At 36.6% G+C, this 27878-nt stretch overlaps 1 long non-coding RNA gene across 2 annotated transcripts; it reads left to right on the top strand.

The window, feature by feature from the left end:
• The first annotated feature begins 4872 nt into the window (after positions 1–4872).
• Positions 4873–19049, top strand: LOC113438349 (uncharacterized). Of its 2 annotated transcripts, none has more exons than XR_015744000.1 (4): positions 4873–4949; positions 7723–7815; positions 16484–16596; positions 18028–19049. It is a non-coding gene; the product is annotated as an uncharacterized LOC113438349 (long non-coding RNA). The 2 variants fall into 2 exon arrangements; XR_015744001.1 differs by having other exon boundaries at positions 17675–19049.
• The last annotated feature ends 8829 nt before the right edge of the window (positions 19050–27878 follow it).

Below are 27878 nucleotides of genomic sequence, written 5' to 3'. Positions count from 1 at the left end.
ATGAAGACAGCAAATTATACTGTATAATTAACAGGATATGGAGTGTGACAATAAAGGAAATGGCATATTTCATGTTGCATGGAAGGAAACCCTCCTTGGCTCATCTAAGGACATTTGGCAGTTATGCCTGGGTGCATATTCTAAAAGGCACCAGGAGAAAAGGACAAAAAAGGCCAGGAAGCTTAGGTTTGTTGGATGTGAGCCAGAATCCAAAGGGTATAGCTTTACAGATGGAACTAGAAAGGTAGTGATTTCAAGATCTGTTAGTTTTGCGGAGCAGAATACTTGGGAAAAGGTACATGCTAATCGTGAAGTGTTCATGCCAATGCATAACACTAGTTTACCGGAAAGTCCCCCACCCCACGAGACTTCCCTGAGGCCCAGAAGGCCCAAAAATGGAGGGGGGTGCTGCAAAAAGCAAAAAAAAAAAAAAAAAAAGAGGCATTCCCACCTAGTCACATGGCTACACCCCCTAGCCATGCCCACAGAACCGGTAGTAAAAAAAATTGAATCCCACCACTGGTAAGAACACATTTGGAATACTGCACCCAGTTTTGGTAAATGTAAAAAAGATGTTGAGACTCTAGAACAGTGGTTCCCAACCTTTTTTTCACCCCTCACCCCTAAAGAAATTTCACTCGAACCTCACACCCCCTGAAATTTAGACTTTAGGAACTACTGAACGCGTTAAATATATGATAGGATTGAATCTTTTCAGCTATGTATGTGACAGCTACTAAATAATGATAGTTAACTCTAAAATGAAAACAAAGTTAATCCATTGCAAAAGAAAATAAAAATGCCAACATATAGCCAATATCCTATTATTTACCTGGACTTTTCTCGCACCCCCTGGAATATCGTCTCGCACCCCCAGGGGGTGCGAGCATCCCAGGTTGGGAACCCCTGTTCTAGAAAGAGTGCAGAGAAGAGCAACAAAGATGATTGAGGGATTGGAGGCTGAAACATATGAAGAATGGTTGCAGGAATTGGGTGTGTCTAGTTTCATGAAAAGAAGGACAAGGGGTGACCTGATAGCATTGTTCCAATATCTAAGGAACTACCACAAAGAAGAGGGAGTCAATTTTCCAATGCACCTGAAGGCAGGACAAAAAGCAATGGATAGAAACTAATCAAGGAGAGAAGCAATCTAGGATTAAAGAAAAATTTCCTGACAGTTAGAACAATTGATCAGTGGAAGGAACAACTTGCCTCCGGAAGTTGTAAATGGTTAAAAACTAGGCATTTTAAAGAAGAGATTGGACAACCATTTGACTAAAAAGGTATAGGGCTTCCTCCCTGAGCAGGGGGTTGGACTAGAAGACCTCAAAGGTCCCTTCCAACTCTGTTATATTGTTATTCTCTTATTTCAGAAAGGTAACAAGTTTTGGAATGATCTGATGTTCTATTCTAAGAATATAATGCAACCAAACTTTTTCATTGGAATGTCTTCAGGTGATTGCCACTATTAATAAATAATCCAACCATTTCATTTGGACAGCTTACTTAGCAGTCTTCATTAGGTGTCATTGGGAGCAACCCCACTGATTTCAGCTGAAGCCATTTCAAAACAGCCATGTTTTAGATAACATCTTGATTTACGATATCAGACAACCAGCTACATGACAATGTACCGGAAATATTGTGGGTTAAATTGCTATTGAAACTATAAATGAGAAAACAGAGACTTAATATCAATCATCCTTAAAACAAGAACTAAACATATGACGTAAATTGAGGCTGTTCTCTTGATGCCAACACGTTCTTATTTTGTAGATGGGGCCCTGGGAAAACAAGTCAGGAGTTTAGGATTACAAGAGAGTGGCTGGTGCTTTTTGGTGGCTCCATACTTCAGCAGCTCACTTAAGGGCTTGTCACCTTGCCTTTGCTATCAACGCTTGTTCTCACAGCTTCGATAACTCAGCTGGAAGGAACTCCATCAAGAATTCCCACACAACTCATTCTGCTCTGCATAATGCATTGCTCTCTGTTTACAGGAATACGTTCAGCAATATTGTATCTTCTCCCAGTCACATTTAGTCTTAAAATACCCTGGTAATGTCCACAGAAGCTTCTCTTGCTCCTTCAAATCTTGCTCTGATCCCTCATAAAGTATCCCTAAAATACAGTATTCCACAAGTAAACTCTTCCAAAGGGTACAGATTATGCACCATAGCATGCATGGCACAGAAAACATTGCTACAACCAAATAAACTGTCAAAAACTTGGCATTCCTTTAAAGTGATACCATACAGTTCAGGCTTGAGGTCTATCTGTACCTTCACACTCTCTCTTGGTATGTAATGGTTTTGGCTCTCTTACAAATGCATGGCATGCAATAATAGCAATGATAAAATTCACGAAAACAAAAAATATCATAGCATGAATATGAGAAATATTTATTTCTGATTCTATAGGAAATTACTGGCTTCTGCTGCTGAAGCTGCTTAAGACACAAGAATAAAGACCCTGTTGCTTTTTCCTGTAAAGTTGGCAAGAGAACATTCCAATTTGATGTTTGGGGTAAGCATGAAGCGGGGCTTCAGAGTCGATCAGTCTTCCCATGGCAGTGCCATTCAGATGTGCTGAGAAGTGGTGCCAACCACCAGGGAAATCAGGAGATTCAGGCATTTCAAATGAGTATAAAGATTTATTGCAAGCTTAATCTCTCTACAAGAATCTGAGTTACTAATGGTCAAAGTAAATCGGTGGTAGATAAAAGTCAAAGGAATTCAGGTGGGCTGGACTTAGATCTCTTGTGGGCATGGAAGGATTCATAACTGATGACACATTTGACTTCTCTCCCAGGCTCAGTCTAGTGGTCTCCTACACGTGGAAAGCTAATTAAACACCCGAATGCTGAGTGCGAATTTCTTTCTGCAGGAAGCTTGGCAATGTATATCATACATAGAGCCTCGGTGGTGCAGTGGTTAGAGTGCAGTACTGCAAGCTACTTCTGCTGCAGCCAGCTGCCTGCAATTTGGCAGATCAAATCCCACCAGGCTCAAGGTTGACTCAGCCTTCCATCCTTCTGAGGTGGGTAAAATGAGGTCCCAAATTGTTGGGGGCAATATGCTGACTCTGTAAACCGCTTAGAGAGGGCTGTAAAGCACTACAAAGTGGTATGTAAGTCTAAGTGCTATTGCTATATATCACATCAGCAAAAGATATCAGGGATTTAAAGCAGTTTAACCATTTAACCATTTATAAATTTAAATAGTTGCTTTTGGTAATTTAAATAGAATAATAATCACTTTTGTTATAATTGAGATGACTGTGCCACAGTAATTTACGTACCTGTTCAGATACTTACATGTTGGTGAATAAATGAGGGCCCTTCTGTCCCATCAAATGTCACAAAATATATAGACAAATGCTTAGCTGATGTCAAGGTATTTTATACTTATAGTATTCTCACAATCTAGAATCTTTTCAGGATTGTTTATTAAGCAATCTTACTGTAACAAGAGAGGAAAGAAGTAACAGTAGTCCCAAAGAGATATAGAGCAATCCATTGCTTTCTCAAAAATTTACTGTGAAGCTACAATTGGCATGTCTTGAATAGACCCTGGGTTCAGACTTGACTAGAGTATTCAGATGTCTGACATGCTATGATTCGGTAAAGAGTCAGACTAGAAAGAAGCCACCAAAAGAATTGCTTTCTGCCAACCTGTACATGCACTTTCTCTTTATTCCCACTGCAAACAAATGTTACTTCTTTCTCCTGCTTTTCCCATGGATTAAAGGACTTTTTGTCTATTCTCCTCAGCCTTGAAGTGGGCATCTATCTGAGAAATTCTAGTTCTCAGTGTGTTCTGAGGCTTGTAGCTTAAAAGGGTTAGAGGGGGCCCAATTGGGAAAGACTGATCTAAGAAATTGGTTTGGGGAGGGACCAGATACTAGACTCCAGTGGACTCCTGAAATATTTACTACCCAGCTGATGTGACAGTTATGTTAATTGTAAACAGATAATTGTCTGGAACAAGACTGTAGCCCAAGCCCTAGCAATAAAAATAAAATAAGTAAATTAAATGAAACAAAGATATAAATTTAGAGAGACTGCAGAAGCATCTGATAGTATCCTCATTCATGGCTGAAAGATAGTCTGCTATCGTTATGAAGTCAGTTAAGGATTTCATTTCCAAAAGGTCATTTCTGTGATGTAAGGCTATCAATTGTACAGCAGTTGATAAGAGGTCAAGATTGGTGCCTTAGTCATTTCCATGCTAAAAAAATGTAGTAATCATTTATTTATGGAAAGGGGAGTTAAACACACAGAACGTTTGAAAGAAAATTCAACTTTAAAAATATACTGAAGCTATTTACTTGATCAAAATATTTAATTACAAAACATTGTTTCTAAAGTTGTCAGTTATTTTGGAACCCCAAACAATGCAAGATTAATGTTAGATCAGTTTTCCCCTGGTAATTTAGCTGACTCCTTTCTTTGATACAATCTCATAACTAAGCATGCTGTTAAAAAAACAAGTGTGAAAGAACACCATTCTATAGAAAATACGACTTTTGGTTTTGTTTTGTTTTTAAAAATAAAGAACAAAATGGAAAAAATAGTTAGAATAAAAACCCAGGTTTCACTTGGGGTATAACAGACTAAAGAGTATGTTATTTTTACAAATTACTTTTTAGCATTTTTCATAAATAAATCCTGGCTTATTTGTCCCCTAGTCTTTCACTGTTTTTCTTGAAACATTAGCAGATACTTAACTGAATAGTTTTCACCTTGATTTACATCTTGTTTATTACAACTTCTTAAATGTATCTCTGTTACCTTTTCCATTATATAATTATGCTTCCCTCCATGTCAACATTTGTTGTGAGCCAAGCTTGCTTCGTTTCAAGCTTTCTATTTATGGACTATATACTTACCTCAGCTGAAATCTGAAACAGTTTTCTGTGTGGGAGATGACACTTTTAATTGCTGCAAACAGGTTTGTATTTTTTCCTCTCTGCTACATTTCAAGATGGGATTACTCCATCTCCCTTTTCTTAGGTATTTAAAGTTTGTAGACTTATTATTGCAATAATGGATGTTGCTCAGGAAGGAAAAATTCAAAACTCTGTGACAGATTCTGGTTTTCTGACATTTTGTGAAAAGTGTCTAAATGGATAATGTTATTCTGTTTGTAAGCTATTCAGTAGTATCTTAATAATTTATTCAGGCATAAATTTTATTTAATCTCCTCATTTCAAGAAAGGTGATGTGCACAATTACAGAGATAAAAATGAATAATTGCTGTGAGCCAGAATTAACATGTCAGAGGTGGTGACAAAGTTTGTTGTAGTATATTGTACTATCCTACATTGTAATATAGTATATTCACCATTTCTTTCAGTCTGAATGGTTGTCCAAGCCATTAAATGTTCTGCTAGGGATGCATACATCTTATCTTCTGCCCCCAAATTAGGCTGGGACAAAGAAAAACTGGATTGTCTAGAATAAGATTTGATACAATTTAATACACTTAAAGCTCGGTTCATTAAATGCTGTTGTTCGAAGAAATATCCTTCTGGGTTCAGTTCCAAGTGGGGAAAAAGATACTGGAACCATGGAAGTTGCTTGGAAAGAAGGTTTATTGATGAACAGAATCACATGCCTTGAAACTTCTGGGCGAAAGGGGAAGAGATGCTGAGAGTCCCTGGGTTTTATTCCCTCTCTGGGCTTTGCCATAAACTGTAAACGGTGCAGGACTTTTTCACACAGCTGTAGTTTCTTCTTGCTTTTTTCTTTGTTTTAATGTTCAATATTTCAGGGTCATTTTCCAGGGTCTCTATTTTATTGTTTCAAAATCTCAGTTCCTTTGTATCAAGTGAAGCTTTAGGACAACCAGGCTAAAAAAAACCCACACACAAACAATTTATTTTGCCACTGGATGAAACTTTCCATTATGACCAAATTTGACTCTTTTTTCCTCCTGCTTTTTCTCTCTATTTGAGGCTTTTTTGTTAAAATTCAAAAATCCAATAAGTCTGAATGTGAAAGCTGATGTAGACTCCACTCAGCTGACTTACAAAACAACTTTTAGTTTTTCTACCAACTGCACAGCATTTTTAACCACAGTTCTTAACTATGAACCAATTCCTATTAATTTGCAGAGATAAATAGGAAAATCAATACATTCAAATCAATAATTTTAGAAAATACCTTTTCAAATTTGGCAACTTAAGATATATGGACTTCAATTCCCAGAGTTCACTAGTCAGCATGCTGTCTGGGGATTTCTGGGAACTGAAGTCACTCATCTTAAAATTGCCAAGTTTGAAAAACATTGTTTTAAAATGAAACCTGAACAGGAAGGTAAAGGGGGGGGGGGTAACAGGGCAAACTGTAGATTTGCTCTTCATTACCTCCGAGTCAGAGGTGGCATTCAGCAGGTTCTGACCAGTTCTGGAGAACCTGTAGTGGAAATTTTGAGTAGTTCAGAGAACCAGCAAATGCCACCTCTGACTGGAGATTTTACAGTATCCTTCCCCTGCCATGTCCACCAAGTCACGCCCACAGAACCGGTAGTAAAAAAAAATTGAATCCCACCACTGCTCTGAGTCACGTTTCATCAGATTTTTGAAACTACATTTGATTCAAAATTATTTTTTTAAGAAGGACTCATGAAAAATATGCACCAGCCACTTTATTTCTTTTCTTTGTATCCTTCTCCTATCTGTTCCCAAATAAATTGCAGTTAAGAGGAATTACTAATTTACGAATGCAAATTAATAGGATGAGCTATTTTATTTGCAGTTAGATGCAGAGAAAAATAATTTAATATATACTCTGTTTACGTGTGCATCTATGTATGTATCTGTACATACACACACACACACACACACACACAGACACAGACACAGATTTGTGCCTTATGAGTCCCCAATCATTCTTCAAAGGTTTCTTGTCACTACATTTTATCTCACATTTTTCTGGCTAGCAACATCTAAATACAAAACCAAGCTACAGGCACCAATCATTTTCATTTTTTTAAGACCATCTCTGAATCCAGAGATATTCTCAAAAATAAAAATGTTAGAAGGGTATGTGGTTTTGTAGTATATCTATTCTTCTTTTAAAATGTGTAAAGAATTTATTAAAATTGTTTGCAATCAGGAGAGGCAAAGAGACAGAAAGGTGTGTAGGCATTTTTTTTAATGAAGAGCTATGGTGGTACACTAGTTAGAATGCAGTATTGCAGGCTAATTCTGCTGACTGCCAGCAGTTTGATCCTAACCAGCTCAAGGCTGACTCAGCCTTCCATTCCTCCAAGGTGGGTAAAATGTTGGGGGCAATATGTAACCCACTTAGAGAAGGTTCTAAAGCACTGTGATGAAGCAGTATATAAGTCTAAGTGGTATTGCTATTAGCCGTTGGTTTAGGAGATTCTGGAAAAGTGAATTTCAGGCTCCCTCTTTGCTACAAAGTTTGTTTTCCATCAATATAGGGGGACTTTGGACTGGTCCTATTCTTGCTCAACAAGTTTGCCAAATTGATGGAATATACCTGCTTGTATTTGATTACCCTGAACTCTAACTGAATGTAATGTTAATTGGATTATTTGTTTTGTTTCTCTGGTTCATCCACCAGTTTCATTTCTGAGTTCTGGTATTGCTGCTGTTGATAATATTCCATTTGAACTATAATTAAGAAAAAGCTGGTGCCGTTTGATCAGAGGAGTAATAAAGGGACAATGTCAGTTTTATTTTCTTCCTCTATAGGACTGCAGATGTATATTGTTCAACCAGGCATGCTTTGAAAAGTGTTGGCAAGAAGTGCCTCAGCCTAACATGGACACAACACTTCTCTTTAAGGTATTCAACCTTTTCATGAACCTGAAAGATGACATGGCTGCTTTAAGAGTTACATGAGTTGACTGCTAAAAACACAAGAAAATCTTTTTATTCAGGGTTGCACAGAAGCATGAAAAAACTAGATTGCTTTAATTGCAGGTAGATGCTGAATTTCTGTGATATCCAAAACACTTTTCCCAAATTATTTTTCAAGTCTGCAAAGCCCTAATATACAATCTTTCTCTAACAAATTGCTTTATGGAAATGTTTTTGTAAGAATATATTTCTTGGTAGCAGTTATATTGTTACAAGCTTGCAGTATCTACCTATTTTACCCCGTTCTTTCATGAATTACCTTTTACTGCTCATGTTGATAGAATAGGCAATGTCATATAATTTCAAGAAAACTGATGGTAGAAGGAAGTGGCAGTGGGTTGCTAAACCCTTGTACTGGGCTGGTTTACACTGAAGGCTTTACTAGGCCAGGTCAAATAGGCCTTTTCAAACTGGAGCATGGAGTCAAAAGACCATTTCTCAGCATGAACATTACCCTTGTATGCCCTTCCCATAAATGCACCCAGATGGCATCGTTTAGTTCAGCACATGTGCTCTCAATTGACTGAATTCAGTATTTTTTTTTTCAAATGCCACATTCAAATGCCTCTTAGAATGTAGTGGATGACAGATCATCTACACTGCATTGCTGCATTAGACCAAGACTATCATAAAGAAAAAGATTTTTCATGGGCACATGCAGTCTCTTTACAATGGTTATAAGCTGCACTAAAAACAAATAAAACAACTTTGATAAAGAAGTTTTATAACTCCATACTGATGAAGCTTGTTTTGGGATTTGCCCCCTCCCCTCCCCCGAAAGGTTGAAGAAGCCTCCAATTGTCTAAAATCATACATACAAAGATAGCCTTATAATTGACACTATTTCTTGACCCATAAATTTGAATAGGTGCTATGTCCTCTGGTTGGCTGGTTTGAGCTGCAATCAGTTTTATTATTCTGCCCTTGCTTTCACATTCTCACCTGGCTAATAACAAACTTTCAGAAAGCTCTCCCCTGGGCTCTCACAGGCCCCTGAAGGGAACTAGATGTCATCTGCACTTTGTGTTAAAATTGCTCAGGTTCACATGTAAACTACTAATTATCCTTTCCATAGAATTCTAATAACTCATTAGAACTACTTCATAATCAAGTGAAATTAATGACATGTTTAACTACTACTAGTTATTTTTTGATACTTAAAGCATCAAAATTCCCTCTAGTCAAACTTGACTTTTGGTGATTATGTGTTTCTCTGTAGCATTTAGAAATGCTTTAAAATGCTTTATTTGGTGATTTGTTTCACCATTTTCCAATTAACCTACAGTCCTGGATTGTCCTGCTTATTTGCCATGCAAATATTATCCAACTCCAAGCAGGGTTAATTTTTTAAAGATCAGTTAAAGTCACTTACTTGATACCACCTGCTGTAAACTTATTTGCTAAGAAAGAACAAGAAAAAAAAGCCATCAAACATCAGAATCATGCAGGGTTTTTTTCCCGAGACATTTAGAAATTATTCTGAATTTTGCTGAATTCAGAATTCATTAACAGAATGGAAATGGATCTACAGAAATAGAAGCCATGATCCTGATGTAGCTATCCATAGAATAGAACCATTGCTTTATTATGCTAATTGCATCTGGATCCAGTTACCTTCTGTGTGATATGAATGCTTTTCCATTGGTGAAAATAAGTTCTCTGAAAGGTGCTTGATTTTTCCAGAAGAGATGGGCTGCCTTTCCATTTTTGATTCATCATTACAATAAAAATTTACAGGTTAATGATGATTTACAGGTTAATTATGGGTTAAACAAGTTTATAGGTATATTCTTGGAGGCTAAGGAATGAATATTATACTCATCCACCCCAACTGAAGAAGGTAATTCATATTACAGAATTATTAACAGCCAAGTATTTTTGCTTTACCCAACAGTGGATGAGTAGCTAGTTTTGTCAACCAAAAGTTCAGTACTTCCACAGCACAGCTCAGGAACAGTGGGGTTAGTAAACCGACACCAAGGCTTATCCTTTTTGTTTTGAGAAGTTAGTAATTCTGATGGATTAACATTTGCAATAAACAACCTTATATACTAAATGAAATACATAATAGTCTGCCTCTCAATGTTTCACTCATAACCAGTTGTTAGTATGCAATTTCTACTTTTATCGATTATCTTATCTAATTGAGTGCTAAGATCATCTAATGCATGGGTGTCAAACTTGTGGCGGCGCATCACATTGCCATCACGTGATGTTTTGCAACATTTTCCCCATTTGCTGAGCTGGGGTGGGCATGACGCAGCCAGCCCATGGGCCGCCAGTTTGACATCCCTGATCTAATGATATTGACACAAGCATTTTTAAGGAAGTGCAAACCTTGAATGAGTCATTAACAGTATTTTTCCTTAGTTAAATAATATTCTTATTAATTCAGTTAGTTTATTTATGGTGAGTTGCTCTATCACATGTAAAAAAAAAATGGCTACTACGTTTCTTGATCTGAAGTTATATTTGCACTGAACAGGGTGGACAATAATTCTGAAAAGACCAGATAGTTACATTTATGATAAGAATTAAGAAATAAATATTTATACGTACAATGATTTTTGTCTACAGATGTAGCTTAATTTAGGCTAAGAGTAACACTGCAACTAGAAGCATGCAAGAACTAATGACACTTCACTTCCTACAGTCCTTGATAGAAATCAGATGCTCTTGGAACAATAAAACATCATTGATAAAGCTGCAAGTCCAAAGGTTTATTGCATTCCCAAGTTGTCTATCATTAAAATAGGTCAGAAACTGTTTTTGAAGGGCAGAAGCAGATGTCATTGCTTCCATTATTCCTCTTTCTCCATTAAAGCAACTTTTCCATGTTAGGACAGTTCAAGAACTCTTGTACATTTCAGATAGCATGCTCAGTTAGATGTAGTAGGCTAACTCCAGCAGTTCAGCAGTTGCTCATAGAATTCCTTCTCACCTGAATCAATGGTAACCATAGCCACTGATACCATTTATGGCAGTGTTTTTCAAACTTGGCAAGTTTAAGCCATGTCGACTTCAACTCCCAGAATTCCCAGCCAGCAGAGTTACCTTTATCAAGAATGCTGCAAAAGCACATTAGTTATCACTGATGTTTTAAATAAAAGGTTGCTGCTTCAAAACCAAGTAGATTTTTAAAATTATTACAGTATTATTTTTCTTGAGCTGAGCTTCCTAATCTTCCCTATAGTTTTGTTTTTAACAAAAGAACAATATCTTCAACAGTGCACCATTTCATCATTGTTCCTATTCCTCAACCTCAGATCTCAAATAGCAATAGCACTTAGATTTATATACTGCTTCACAGTGCTTTACAGCCCTCTCTCTAAGCAGTTTATAAAGTCAGCATATTGCATCCAACAATCTAGGTCCTCATTTTATCCATCACGGAATCAACCTTGAGCCTGGTGAGATTCTCTGGCCCATAGGCAACCATATTTTAACAATCTTTGAGAAAAAGTGGCATTTAACTACAGGAAATAATCTACATGTTGAACATAAAATAATTTATTTTACCCTATATTTGGCAGTCTTGGCCTTTTTCCAGATTCCCATCAGTGCATGATGACACAATGGCTTTGATTCCTATGTCCACCCTGCCCTATATTATGGCAATACCTCTGAGAGATCAGAACTAGTGTTTCTGGCTAAATAGGATTCATGGGAACTATGGGGCTCATATTGGGGAGATTGTAATTTTACTAAAATCATTATTGATTTATCTCATGTCTGGGTTTCTGCAATGGTTTCCTATTATTGTTCTGGACCTGCCTTGTGACTCTCATGTTTTGTTACACCACTGAATTCTACCCTGGTTCTCTATCTGAGCAAGAGTACAAATGATAGTCCTGGACCTTGAACCATCTGCCTCCTACCACAGGACTAAGAAGCCATATTTGCTCCTACGTCATGCTTGTTCCTTATGTTCTTCTTGGCAGGACTTTTTTTTTCTGTCTCTCATTCCCAGGTCACAATTTCCAGATATCTGGCCTTCAGAGATTTGACCCACCACTGTAGAATCACCCTTTTCCCCCTCCTTTTTGATAGCCTGAAGGCTTTCAAGACAGATTTAAAGACCAATTTATTTGGCTAGCTGGTTACTGCAGAATCTGCTTATCCACTCTGTTCTCATTAATAACAGTAGTTCCTAGGTTAGTATATGTTTTATATTAACATTTTAATTAACATTTGTATTAATTACAGTTATGCATATATATTATGTCATATTTCAGAATTCAGAAGTCTTGCCAAGAAAACTGCAGGGACTTGTCCAGGCAGTCACTAGTACTCAATATTGACTGGGAAACATGAATATGCACCTGTACATGTATACACACACCTGCCAGGAAGCTGGCATAAGATGTGGTGGTGGGGAGATGCAATGCTCCTACTAGATCATTTCACCTTTTCATATAGGTGTAATGTTTCTTAGGGCAGGAGTTCCCAATCCCTGGGCCATGGCCTATTCAGAACTGGCTGTGTGAGAGATGGGACAGTGTGCAAGTGCAGCTCCACTCGCATGAGCAGCCAACTGGCACAAACATGCAAGTTTGTACAGGTCCCACTGGCATTTGAGCTTTGGCGGTGCATATCTGTCTGCCTGCTGCTGTGAGTGGCAATGCACACATGTGCATGCAGACCCAATGTTTGCACACTCCAGTTCCCCTCTCCTCCCATCCCCCCACAGCCAGGCTGCCAAACCACAAAGGTTGGGGACCGTCTTAGGGTTTTCTTCTTTTAGTGTGTGTGTGCTTAATGTACTAATATCGCTATTATTGCAATAGGCATTTTGTGAAGACTCCTCTGAATAATCATAAAGGATGGAGTCAGTGGCATACATTTTTAATGGAGTGGAATCATTTTTAATTACTATTATTAGATTCAGTAAAGTAGAAATCAATAAGGACCACTTAATGAAGAAAATATAGAAAACTTCAGTGCAAAATGACACATAACTACACATAAGTGTTGAAAGAAAAAGAACACCCAGCAGGTCACCCACTCTCACACTTAATAGTTAGAAAAAGAAACCCAGATCTTTACAGGCAGGCAGAATAACTTAGTCTTGGGGTAAGTAAAGTAAGTAACCCCAATCCTAGCCCTCCAAAGGCAGGAGCATTTGATATACCATATTTATTACCTTTAATTTATCCTTTTAATTAACTACATACACAGGCTAAACAGGGTTGACTTCTATAAACAGAAAACTAATCAATATTCTGAAAACAAAATGTATAAAATAAGTAAGGAAAGAGAAAGCGACTACAGGAGCTAAAAATATTCAGGAATAAAAGAAAAAGAATTAAAAATTTAAACTCTCAATGAGGTTGCGCAGATCATTTAAACGCCAATCTCATTCTTTGCTGGAGCCAGTTTGGGGTAGAGGTTAAGATTAAAAAAAAAAAAACCTTGTAGGAGGCAGTTGCCAGGAGGCAAAAGTAACTTGAAAAGGCAAGTACTTTCCTCTGCTGGTTCTGTGCCACCAACTGCCAAACAACTGGTCAGCACTGGACAGCAGCAACCTGACTCTATGTTGATCTAGTGATTATGGCACCACTGGACACCAGGAGACTGTGAGTTCTAGTCCTGCCTTAGGCATGAAAGCCAGCTGGGTGATTTTGGGCAAGACATACTCTCGCTGCCCAACTCACTTTATAAGGGGAAAAGAGTATTAAATATAATTGTCATCTTGGGTTATTTATAAAAATAAAAGTAGGATAAAAAAATAATTAAAATAAATTGGCATTAGCCTCCTCACCTTTTGCACTGCACCCCCACCCCACCCCCTCTTTTTGCCGGCATTGAAGCAGATTTCTCCTTCCACCCTACCTTGGTCTGCCATCGGGTAAAATAAATATTTTGGTAATAAATGATAACAGCACATGCATTCAACTTTTGCATTGACATAGAATATTGATCAATAGGGAGTAATTGCATATTAGGATAGAAGAATGTCAAAATATTTACAAACATTTTCTTTGATGCCATGAGCCAGCAGGGCCAAAATATAAATTTACAAGATTGGTTATCTCCATAACATTTGTCTGCTTCTGACCTGTTAGTGTCTTATTTTTCCTAAGGCAGAATGGCCATATCAGATACTGTCCACAATCATCCAATTTTTCCTATCCCAGGTGTTTTTCTCCTCCTTATTTCAGTAAGATTTTTTTTTTTACCTAGGAAAGGAGGACATAGCATAATATGCAAGAATATATCTATATAATACATATCATATGTATCTCCCTGCATTAGTTTTTTTTAATGGCATTTAATAATAATATGCTGTTCAAGCTTTTTAAAAAAAAACAGTTGTGTGGGTTTACCGAGTAATTAATAACTAAATCTTATGGGATCTAGTAGCATCTTTTCTAAAATGTGTTAAAGTTTTATTTTAAGACATAAACTTTTGTTAGTCAGGCAAAGTGCTACCAGGCTCCTCCTAATTTTCTACCATAGACTAATACAATAGGAAAGTAATGGCACAGTTTTATAAAGATGGCTAAAGGCACAGGGAACTGCTGTCTTCCATTCAAAAGCAATAAAAAGGTTCATCACACTTATCTCTTTGGGTCTTGAATTGTGTTCTTGACTAGCCTTCCATGATCTTGAAGAGAGATAATTTCCAGTGGGACTCTGATCCCACCCCCCCATGAAGATGTCTATAATGAACCAGAAAACTTCATGAAAAGGATATGCTCTGTAAGGTTTAGGGCCTTCTCAAAGTTGTTGGTGTGAATTTATAGATTCCGTATCACTAATCAATTGGAAAAATTGTAGCACATAATGGCTGGTTCATATTTTATGCCTATGCTTCACCCATATAATTAGCTTGTATTGCCAAGAAGAAAAACTGAAAGGAGCTGAATTGAAGTCCCAAGTCCAACAATTCATCATAAGCTACACATCTTTTTCATTTTTGCTGTGGAAAATAAAAGCCCAGCTAGAAAAAGAAATGACTGTATCTAAAGCCAATGGATTTGAAGGGGTACAAATGGAAGAAAGAACAGCATTGTTTAGCTTTCATCTTTAATGGGCAAAGAACTTGGGCAACAACGAACCCTGGAAACTGTTGCATAAACAATCTATGTATCTGTTTGGAAGTAACTTGTTTGCAGTGAGGACCAGTCACTCAGGAGGGAACAAATGTTTTGCTGGCAAAAAAATCCCTAGTGTCTTTCTGAAAAAAAAAAAAAAAAGCTCAGGTAGTTGGCCTGGAATGCCTGAGTCTCAAATCTTGAGTTGCTGCTAGCAAAATTAACACTTCTCAGCACTGGTCTCTTTAGATCAGTGCTGAGAAATAGATGGGGGAGAATTTATTTTGCATTTAAAGAGGAACTTAGATCATTATGTGTGTGTGAGTTGAAATTGTGATATATATAGATTTCAGATTTATGCCATTTAGATTAACAATTAGAGGAAACTGTTTTTTAAAGCTTATATTCATGAAAAAACAGCAAACATTTATAGAAATGAAGATAAGCAGGCCAGATACATGTGCTTGGAGAATGTTCACAAAAATAATTTGGATTTAAAAAAAATTGCAGAGTTTGTTGCACTGAGGATGACATATTAAAAAAGGAGAAATGGAAACTGATAATGGTAGTAGCCAATTCAATAACTATTTCTGAGGCACTAACAACATTATTATTCCTAGTAAATATTATAATAGAAAGAGGCCCTGGTGTTCATGTAACCTTACTGTGACATCTTACTTGGAAAGGGATATCCCATGATGTACATTAGCAGAGCAGTCTGCCTTTAAAAACTCAGCAATTCTTTCCAATTGTAGTTAATATTAGTGCAGACAGGTAAAGATTCAACAGCTCCTTACTTAGGACTGTAACTATAATTTCACACTAGGATTCAGCTGAGCTTTCAAAGGCAACAGTTCACTTTCCAATGAATCCCTGTGGCAAATTATGGGAATAGTTACAAGTTAAATGAGCTCTTTTCATTTCCTATTTCTTATCTTGAGCAACTGTTTATTTTTCTCTCATTCTTCAAAAGCTGGGAAAATACATGTATTTATATATATGTTGAGTTTACAGACAAAATAAACCTAAGGATTCTCAGAAAGTGGGTCTCTGACTATGTCCAAGGGGAAGTTTCAAATTGTTTATGTAGAACTGAATGTGTAGTTTATACCTGAAATGGAAATAATAGGTCAAAGCAGGTGCCTCTGGAAGGCGTGTGGTTAAAAAAAAGAGTAAAGGGCTTCAATCCCACAATCACATATGCTGCCTTGATTTTTTTTGATCCCTTCCCCATTCACATCTTTTAAAACCGAAAGACCTCTTTGCTTGATGCAGTTTTGTTCTCACAAAGGTCTTTTAGGTTGATTAATTGGAACAAGAGTTTATTCAGTTGCTTCAGCAAGCAATTTTCCACCTAATTATTATCTATGCTTCTGTGTTACTTTCTTTAGGTTCCTTTGTATAGGATGGTCTATGATATTCCTTCAGGTTACACCATAACTTAAAATAGGTAGAGGAAAAAATATAACTTGCTTTCACTGCCTCAAAGACAGGTGCATTGCTTCCAGCATGAGCAGTCATAATGCATTCTGCTGTCATTCTGTTCCCTTCTTAAGATTTTTGTGATGAAGGAAAAAAAAAGATGAGGGAGAACTTGAGAACATTACAAAAGGAACATGATATTGGGACACTCCCACATCCAGTAAAGGTATATGAATGAAGCAGTGCAGTAAGTATGCTACTATGCTATTTGCTTGGGTCAGGGACAGCTGGGGATCTGTTTTCATCCTCCTATCCATTGTTCACATTGCAACCAGGATTTGAGGGGGGCAGATGCACAAGGGCTCCCAATTTATTTTTGGACATTGTTTCCAGAAATTCAAAACTATTGCTCTAAATATTTAAGCCCTTCAGAAATTTGGAAGGTGCCACTTAATGGATGTTATCTGCTCATGAGACTTTTGACAAGAGTGAGAGGAGTGTGTCCTTTTCAGCACTAAACTTCAGAACAAAATTATTTCTTTTCAGAAAAAGGACAAATCTGATTTTACTTCTAGTAAAAAAATAAGCCCAAGATATTAATTTTAGCATGTATTAAGAAGCCACAATTTGGCTGTTTCATCAGCTAAAGAGGAATTATTGTGATTTCAACGATTCCAATGAAAATGATATGATCTATGTTACTCTGAATCCCCGTGATGAGATAGTAACTCCAAAACTAAATAAAACAAAATAATAAAATAGATAATTTGGCAGATGGGCTAATAGCAGTTACATTAATAAAAACAGCAATGTACATTAGCCACACACCATGCATTTTTAGGATATGTTTTCTCAATAGTGATAATCACCGAGGATAATGAGCTTACCTTCAAGTAAATAAAGGTAATAACACTTTTCCTTTTCTTCCATTCATTTGTGTCCAATTCTCCAGGACTTCTGGATAAATCCTTGCAATTTTCTGGACAAGGTTTTTCAGAAGTAGATTTCCATTGCCTTCTTCCTAATCCTAGCCCTTAGTCACGAAGTTGGCTTTGTACCTACTGTAGTATGGGGCTAGAGTTCAGTCTTCCAGTTTCTAGCCTGATGCCTTAAACACTATTCCAAACTGACTTTTATCATGACATATAATTATTCTTAGTGGTTGGATCCACAGTATAGACCAACTAGAATCAATGGACACTAAATCGTCCATGGTCCATTTAAGTTTCATGGATTCATTGACTGTATCCTTATTACATTTTGATTCAGTATATTTTGTTTTTGTTTCCAGAAATGAAGAATACTTATTGGATTTTCTGTTTCAGGTATCATAATAGCCTGGTTGCTTTGTGAACTGTGCAATTGTTTCAAGTGAGGGCATTTGTTACTACACTTCAAGGGTAAACAGCTGCAATTGCACTGCTACAAAAAACTGCACCAAATAGTAGAAATGCAATTTCTGTGCTGCTTGAAGAGCCTGCCTTATCTTGATGACAAAAACAATTATCCTCTGGAGCTGAAGATACAGAGTAGATATAGTTCCAATCTCCCTAGTTTGTGTGCGTGTGTGTGATTAGTATAAACTGGTTAAGGGTTATATAATATTGTGTCACCTCAAGGCTTATAATTGTGAATGCTTATATTTTAAAGTTGTGTGAAATGTTCTTTAAATTCACAGCATTCTGAAGCACCTGGCGTTTGGGAAGAGAATGTCTATTAAACCACCTCCATGACCCTTGGAGTGTCTGCTTCCACACTTGTCATAATTTCATCATGTTGAAATTCCAAAATGAGTCTATTGTAATTACTGGCAATTTGCTTCTTTATCTAGTAACTCTGCCCCATCTCTTTGCAATTAACCTGTGCAGTTGGTTAATTAACTCTGGACTCATCCAGTTCTTCTATTTCAATCACTCTGTTAAACATATATAAATCCCAACCTACAGTTGCTTTAACTGTAGCATATGCTGAGGATAGCAGCAAAAGCAGAGGTAATCAGTTGTTGACCTGCAGGTGGAAAAAATATGGGACAAACTCTCCTCTACTAACTTCTAGTTAGGACAGACTGTTCCAGGTAGAGTAAAGCATAATATGTGGTGGTTTCGTTTCCATTCCAGTTTTCTCATTAGGGTACTCCATTAGTGTTATCTTCATATCCTTGGTACTCTTAACAGCAGCATAAAATGAAGAATTGGGATTTCAAGAGTAGTGTTATTGGAGGAGAAAAAACACATAAGGAATCTTGTATTGCAAAACTTCTCAAACCTGTGACCCCTTAAAATAATGAAATTATGCAACTCGCACACCTAGAATAAACTAACCATTTCACTGGGATTTTTATTACTTAATATCTAAGGCTGCGTACCTGTTGACATCTCCAAGCAGCTTATAAAAAGAATAAAATAGTAAAATGTCAAATATTAAAGAGTAACTCTGCTGTAAAGAAATATATATACCGTACTTCAGGGTCCTGTTGTATTACACTTAACTCAGCCTTTAAGGACAGAAGGTTTTAAGTACCTTCCTGAACACCAGCTGAATTGGAATCTTATAGTTTTATAATGTTGGCCAAGAAATTAACATAGCATTTCTTTCAGGAATTCAGTGTTGATCTGTATCTTCTAAAGATTCTCTCTCTTTGCAAATTGCACAATAAAAGCTCAAACTTTGTGTATGCAAGCCTGATCAGGTTTATAAAACTGCTGCAATCATTCTCTAAATTGCTCATGATCTTCTGCAATGTCACAATTCTGTTTGAGGATTCCTGTGGTGCTGCTTTAAAGATCATTGTGTGCTTTTTCTTGACTCAAGTTCACTTCTGATTTATGATGAATCTGTTGGTAGATAGATGCACAAAAGGATACTTCAGAAGAGTTCTTTGTGCATTTGCATGTGTATTTATGCATGTTAAAAAAGTAGCACATGTAGATTTTATCTATAAGTAAAGTTTCCTACTAGGACTATGAGACCACAAACCAGCAATGCTGCTGAGATATTGAACAACCACATCCAAATACCTAATTTTCAGCCTAGTACAACTTTTGCTGTACTTAAATTATATTTTCCTGTGCTGGGTGAAGCTTCATTTAATTCTTAGTTAAAAATATTATTAATAGAAAACACAGTCACTCCTTCTTGAGGAGTATGGGAGAATAAGGATCATGGATCTGCTTGACAGATTGCATGCTATTATGGGACTGGATAATAATATGATATTCCCTTGCCAAAGTAATCAGCAGTCTGCAATCCTATACTTTGATGTTTCTATCTTGAAAATCTATTCTGGGTGACAAGCCTGGGCAAGTGTTTACAGCAGATGTAAGCACCCAGCGTCCTCCAGATATTTGGGACCACAACCCTCATAACTCATGCTTGTTGACTACGGAGTTGGTACTTATTAAAACTATTTCTTCCAAAATCTGGAAAGCCCCAGGTTTGCTTAACAAGAAGCGTGAGATTAATTGAACAGGAAATGAATTGTTTTGCTGCGTGGAAAAAAACCAGCAGGAGCTTGCTATTTTTATTTAGCTAAATAAATCTGATTCTGACTAGGCTGCCCTAGGACTCCTTTCAATAGAAGCCCATAAATGAAAGTGGTGTCAGCAACATACAGCCCAATGGGATTCTTTTTTCTTTAAAGAATCAAACCTGGCATAGATTCAGATTTTAACATGAGCATGAGCTACAAGTTATTTTAGTGTGTGGGAATGGAAGTAAGAGATGAATTGGAACAATGTAGGACTTGCTTGCTTAAAATAACAAGGCAGTTCAGAGTCCCCATGTCCTGCCTGTGTAATTCTCTGGTGCTGCAAGCAAGATTAAAGCTGTTTTTTTTTCCACTGCATACCACAGACGATTTTGCACCCAATGGAAGACTTTTTTTTCCTATCTTTTTTCCACTGGATTCTAGCTGCATTTCACCAGCGACCTATTTTTTTCTGCATTGAAATCAGCTGTGTATTGTAGGAGGTCAGCAAATTGCCTCTCCCCATCCCCAGCTCTTTCTTTGGCCTTGGACTACAAGTTATTGATCCAATCTGTCTTCTCCAAAGCAGAATGTTATTTCATACCGATCTATATAGGGGAATGTAGAAGAGGGATATTCAGATAATCTGAACTGTTAGAAAATCTGCCAGACAGTACAAGCAGCTCAGATGACCAAACCTGGAAATAATGTCATCTAATTGAATTAGACTAAATTTAGCAGAACCCTGGACTCTTCTGTATGAAGTAGGAGCTGTTGCTGGCTGATGACTGATCTGAGGCTGGGGAAGTACATTAAAGAGAGATGTCCAATTTCATGAAAGCACCAGACTATATCAGACTTAATCTTCAAAATGTGCTTTCAATCTAAGATGACAACTTGAGAAAACCAGGAATGGCTCCTCCCTTAAATGCAGTTTTTACCTTTTTGTCCCCCACTATCACAGGACCAAATATACACAAGACAAGTCTTCTAGACAGAAAGGGTGATTTCTATGATAAATCTTTGCAGGGCAAGCTATTTACTTAACATTTATTAGATAATGTGTTCCTAGAGACATCAGAACAGAGTTTCTCAACCTCAGCAACTTTAATATGTGTGGACTTCCAGAATTCCCCAGCCAGCATGTTGGGTTTCTGTTTTAATTCTCCAGTTCTGCAGAAGCAACTTGAAACAAACCCAGGTTGAAAATATTGAATAAAAAAGCCAGTTGCATTTCTGGAAGAATATGAGAAATTGCATGAAATCAACATTCTCTCCCTGAGTACTGTAACAATAATCCCCTAAAGCAGGGCTGTCGGACACGCTGGCCACACCCACACCCAGTTTAGGGAAGGGGAAAAAGTCATGATATGTCACATGACACTGTGATGATGTGGGTTTGATAGCACTACCCTAAAGGAAAGACATTCCATTGCCAATGCCCCCCCTTCCTTAGAAGTGAGTGGCAGGAAAACACAAGGCAGATGTTTAGGTTTGTTTATTTCTTGTTGAGTGACATTGTTTCCTAGAATATGTTGTCAATTGAAGTGTTCTTATAGCTTCTTTGGCAGTGTGTCTCAAACTTGGCAACTTTAAGATGTTCAAATTTCATTGGAGATTCTGGAACTTGAAGGCCATGCTTCTTAAAGTTGCCAAGATTGAAAAACATTGTACAGGAACAGAAATTAATGGCAGTCTTGAGTTCAAGAACCATAAGGTGAAGTGATTCCTGCCAGTGAAAAATTGCTCAGAAGCACTGCATTTTAAAAGTTTTCAAAAGGAAATACTAATTTCAATGCAGTTAATTTGGGTGCGTATGTTTACTTTTCTTCTGTTATGTTCTCATCATATGCTAAATAAACACTAATAAATTTTAGTGCAGTTTCAACTGAGCCAGAAATAAATTAGCTAGCTTTTATCCACTGCTAATGTTGTGGGACTTGCTTAATTGCAGAAATCTAGATGGACATGATGGCCTAGGATAGGGATACAAAAAATCTTTCCTGCATCTAATGGCTGTCTGAAAGTTTGCAGCCCAAATATGGTACGAAAGCCAGTTTGATGTAGTGATTAAAAACACTGGATTAGAAACCAGGAGAATGTTAGATCTAGTCTTGCCTTAGGTGCAAAGCTACTCTTTCTCAGTCCAAGGAAGAAAGCAAAGGCAAACCACTTCTGAAAAAGTTGCCAGGAAAACATGCCAAGTTCATGTAGTTGCCAGGAATAAAAATTGACTTGATGGCACTAAATAAGTAAACAATATGCCAAGAAATGATGCAAAATTTATTAAATTTATTTCCTTGGGTTTGACCTATATTAAATTAACTAAATTTATATGTGAAAATATTGGGATAATCTCATTGTGAATCCCTTGGACCTCAGTAAGAACTGAGTTTGACTCAGTTGCCTACAAGTTGTATTAATTGAATGCAATGGATTCACTTTTCAATAAACATAAATAGGATTGTGTTGTGAAGTGTTGTAAAGAGTTTAATCTTGGTCCAACTAAGTACAATCAAAACATTAATATTTTAGTTAAATTCTATTCCACTGCTATTACAATAGTACTGAAATGCATTCCAAATACATTACAAGAAATAAACTATTACTGTATTTGGAGAGTTGTTTTGTTGTTTGCTGCCTCCAACAGGATGGTTCCAGAATTTTCTCAAGCATATAATAAAAACATGTTAATTGAACATGCAATAGATGTTAGAAGCAACATTCAGGAATTTTCACATAAATGCACAAGAGTAACATATCCTGCATTATTATTTGGAATGTCTCAATCCCTAAATAGACCAAAAAGATTAGGGGATCAGCTACACAGGAGGCATATGATGAATTTGCTACAAATCAATATATGCCATTGCTATGATATTAAGTGTCAGCGCAAATGTTCTTTATCTATCCTTGAAGATATTAGAAATAATACCCAAACGAAAATCACATCAAGAAGAAGACATTTTAAAAACCCTATCTCTATAAAAACCAATTTGAATATAATGGATGGGTCAAAAAGCAATCTTTCTATAATTCTTTTGATGGTGTCAGTGTATGCAATTCTTATTCTATGTAATTCCCACTGAGCAAAATGAACAAGAATACCTAAAAGAACTATGCCAGAAGGACTTCAGCAAGACAAAGAAGGAGAAATGACCGGAGAAACTGTGTGAGTTCTGAGGTAACGTGTCCTGAGTTGTGAGGAATAAAAATATCTACTGAATAGGTGATGTGGGAAAAGTAAGGTCCTTATATCTGGGGGTTGCAGTGTGGTGATCCTACTGAATAAGCAAAGACCAAAATAAGTAGTTTCTTGGGCAATAAAGCAGAGAAATTAGTTTGGTGGTAATGTTCAGCAGGGGAATTAAGTATAAGTCCCTCAAAGACATTCCCTGTAACTCACAAATTTCGGAAATGTCTTCTTGCTATAGTAGCATGGCTATAAGAACAATCCAGAACAATAGACCCTTTGCAACTTGCATTTGTTTATTGATGCTACATTACAGATATCTTTCAAATAGCAAAGACATCTAGAAAGAGGGATTCTCAGCAGTTACTGTACATATGAACCATTTATGGGGAAAAATCAATAGTCTTTTGATGAGATATTTCCATATGCTAGAATTGGAAAGGAGTAACTATTGATACTTCAAGCAGTCTTGGACTACTTTCATCACCCATGATGCTGAGGTACACTTTTTGGACTGAATGGTGCAAAATATCATCCTATCATCATCTGAAAAAGAGATCATTTACTTCTTCTCAGCAATTTTTTATCCTCTTAATGTTTTTTTTAATTGCCGAATGATGATATCTTTATAAGGAGAAAAATAGTAAATAAATGTCAATAGAAGAGTTAGATTTCCAGAATCAGAAAGACCACATTTCTGAATATTTAAATAACAGGTACAGTCTGGCTGGAACAACATTTATATGTGGTTTTCCTGCAGTACAGAATTTCATTTGTGACAGAAAGGTATTTTGTGTCTCTGTTGTAATAAAATAAAGCAGCAATCATTAACTTAATGCAACTGCTCAGGCAGACTCTAATTCCTTGTGTGGTGTCTAGGAAATGTTGAACATTGGGGTGGGATTCAATTTTTTTTATTGCCAGTTCTGTGGGCATGGCTTGGTGGGCGTGGCAGGGGAAGGATACTGTAAAATCTCCAGTCAGAGGTGGTATTTGCTGCTTCTCTGAACTACTAAAAATTTCCGTTACCAGTTCTCCAGAACTGGTCAGAATCTGCTGAATACCACCCCTGGTTCCCTTTCAAAAAAAAAATTCACATTGACATTATTTTGGAGCCAGGCAAAACCTTTATATTTTTGTAGGGTTATCATTTTAATTATATTCAAATTTTATTTAATTCTTATTTAGATTTTCACAACTGTCCTGCTACTGTCTATTTTTTAAGTTTGTATATTGTCCTTATTCTTTATTTTATGTTATTGTATTTGTTTTAAATCCAATTCCATTGGGATACATCCAAAGAGCTTTGTCTATTGGGCAATTTAAAGTTTTAGATAAATAAACTGGGTTCTAGTGATAAATATTGAGGATCATTTCATATTTTTAATTAGCAGTATTCAGATTACAGAGAGGCCAGTGTCAAACTATAAAGTTATTAACTTTTAAATTTTGGTTGCAAGCAGCTATAAAACTTGGAACAATCAGAGGGCCAGGCATGTGAATTTTATTAATAGTACCTTCTTCTTTCCTTTCTTGTCATAATTCAAAGCTATTTAATTAAGTGATACTTGTAGCACATTATTATCTATTCCATGTCCTATGTGTGGAATTGTCCATTTTAAAAATAAAAAGACTGTATGTTATTGAGCTATAAGCAGGACCATGCAGAATAAATAAATGGTTTAAAATCCAATAAAAACCAATGCAAAGGGTTTTGTTTTTGCAAAAACAAAATGAATAAGAATTATATGAGTGCCTTGCATTAAAAACTTATTACTTGTCCCATTTCTGTCCCTAGAGTCTGTTGCTCCAGTGTACCCTAAATGTGGGTATTTTAATTGGTTTATGGTCACTGCTTTATCTGCAAAGACTTTGTTCTGCCCAGGGGGCTTCTGTTATTCTGCATCTGTACATCCTAATTAGCTTTTTGTATGTAACTAATACTACATAGCAAATAATATAAAATCTGACTGTAGAAACAAATGATTGTGTTTAAAATAAGAAAGAAAATCATTAAATATTGTTTTTTAAAAAATCAGTCACAATCTGTCATGGTCATTATCTGGATCTAAAAGAACTCCATTCACTACAGTATGCCTTTGTGTTGCCCTGCAGTTACATGAACCTTTGCAGGGGGATCAAGCATAAATCAGTCCTCCTCTGAGCTTTAATTTTAGAATGAATGTGATTCTGTGACCAATATTTGCTTAACAGATGCATTAGGCTTCATAATGCATCAGTGACTTAAGTGCGCCATCTTCTGGTGGGGGAGATCAAACTGCTCCAGGAAGGGTGAATATAAATTAGATGCTAATTTTCATTTGACAGAATGATGAAGATTTTTTTCCCCTGTTTTGTGAGGAACACTTGAAAATTATACACATAAAAGGGCTACAGCCTATCCCATTCACAAAATGAATGCAAACACTAATAAAATTCAAGTTAATTCCTATTCCCTGCTATATAATCTTCCTCTGAGAGAAGATGTTTGTGCTCCATTTTGGTGAGATGACACCATCTATGAGGCAGCAGCACTCTGGGAACAGAAGTCTGATCTCAGGTGGCCAATTTCTCCCCACAGTCTGCTCCAAACAGAATTTAACACTCATCATTGTATCCTGATATTATGAGAAATAAACATCACATACTGTTTATTTCACATCTTCCAACTGGGTAAAAGACATGGATACTATGAGTACACTTACTCTATTCAGACATTGAATTGATCAAACAGAAAATTCTTTCCCTAGATAATTTGTGAGTTGAGAGAATTATCTTTCCTTCATACATAGAAGGAAATGGAAAGAATAGAAAAAGCTGTTGAAAATGAAAGAATGAGCGGAAGGTACTGCTTCAGAATATTAACCTTTTTTCTAAAAGAGCTTTTTTATTTCTTTTTGTTTAGTAACCGCGTCTTTGTTTTTGCTCCATCTTGTTTTGCCTCACACCCTCCTTTCTTCCCCCGAACTAGACTTCCATTTTATTTTTATTTTATATTATTATTTTACTTATTTTATATTTTATTATTTTTCTTTACTGTTGGAAGGATGAAGGGGGATTTTGTATACGTGTGTGCTGAATGGTGCCCACAAGCACTCACTGTTTTCATCAGATGAAATTTGCACCCTTTGGGGAATGCATGCGAAGTCATGAGGCATGCCAAAAAGGGGCTTGCATCACAATGCTGCAATGTTACTGATGTCAGTCTGACTCCTCTTTATCTCCTGAAGATGCTACAATATATACAGTATGTTTCCGGGAGAGATAATGATTTATGCGTGACGAGTAGTTGATATATGAAGATCGGGTATCTTAATTTAAAGGTAATTTCTTAAAATTGCCATCGTTTGTTTGTTTTGTTCTGATCAAAGCAACTATCTACTATGTAGTGTATACACCTACAAGTCCATCTGTAGATAACCAACCCTTGAAATTTTAACCAAAATGCTCCAAGGATAAGACAGCCCTTGAAATATTCATATATTTTAATTTTTACAATTGGCTTATCTTCAGCTTTAAAAGATTGACATTTTAGATGGCTAGAGAAAAAGTTGTATTGATTCTACTGAAAATTTTCTATCATATGTTTTAATTCCTTGCCATAATGCATGAAAACTAGAGTAGTAAAATAATAAAATTCTGAACAGGAATGTCAATAAGAGATCTTCCACACACCATTTCTTACCATTGAATTTCATTTTGTTAGATAGGGGCCAGTGTTCAAGTCTGTCAAGATCTTTCTGTACCTTGAGCCTATTTTCTGGAGTGTCGGCTACTCCTGCCAGCTTGATGTCTACAAATTTTATTAGTTCACCTTCTATCCCCTCATCTAAATCATTGATGAATGATATTGAAGAGTACTGGGCCTAAGGCAGAGCCTTAGGATACTTTCCTCCATGTAGGTACAGTTCCATTGAGGACTACATGTAGAGTGTGGTTGGTCACCCAGTTACAAATCCATCTGGTGGTGATGCTGTCTAACCCATGTTTTTCTAACTTACCAAATAATAGATTGTGGTCTACTTTATCAAATTCCTTATTGAAGTCCAAGTAAATTATATCCACAGCATTATTTGTGATGTCGATGCTTCACATAAATAACAGAATATAGCTTCAAATGCTTTAGAGGAGGGGTAGGTCCTTATGTGAGAAGTGCTAACAAAACATCATAAAAACAGTTTTAGCTAGGACATCTAGCCAACTTTGAAAGAGAAGGAAACATAAATGGCCAAGATAGATGGAAATCTGATGCTGCCTTAGGTACGATAATTAATGTTATACTGAACAACTTTATTTAAAAAAAAGCAAAAAGAGGGGAGGTTCCATTTTTAGAGCAGCTGGTTTAGTGACTTGACAAATCCAAGTGATTGCAAACTGACCAACTTGTCCATGTAAATATTAGGAGGGAAATGACAATAAAGCCCTGAGGCATCATATAATTTTCTCCTTTAATTACCATTGATTAAAATTGTTACAAGAGGAACACAGAATACTGCTATAAAATATTGTGTTCCACTCTACACCCATGTAATCATTCTAATCTAATGTGTACCACAATTGATAGTAACAAAGACTAAAAAAATATCAGATCACCTTTCCCAGTCCCACTGTCATCCACAAGAGAGATCAATGTAGTTTGGTACCATATTTTGTCAATTGAAGTCTCAGCAACTTCCTAACCTTTGCTATGAAGACAAGTTAAGAAATGGTACAAGAACTATTTCTCTGGTACAGTATGAGGATACCTGCCCTGGCAGGGCATTGGACTAGAAAAAATCTAAGACCCTTTCTAACTTTATGATTATACTCCAGATTGAACTGAATTGAACAATTATTTATTGAGGAACATTGTTCAGAGCTTGAAGCTCAA

This window comes from Pseudonaja textilis, chromosome 5, assembly GCF_049901715.1.
Source record: "Pseudonaja textilis isolate UNSWEBS1 chromosome 5, rPseTex1.2, whole genome shotgun sequence".
In the NCBI taxonomy this organism is placed as follows: domain Eukaryota; kingdom Metazoa; phylum Chordata; class Lepidosauria; order Squamata; family Elapidae; genus Pseudonaja; species Pseudonaja textilis.
Note: the sequence above shows the minus strand (reverse complement) of the source record. Positions and strands in the feature narration are given on the sequence as shown.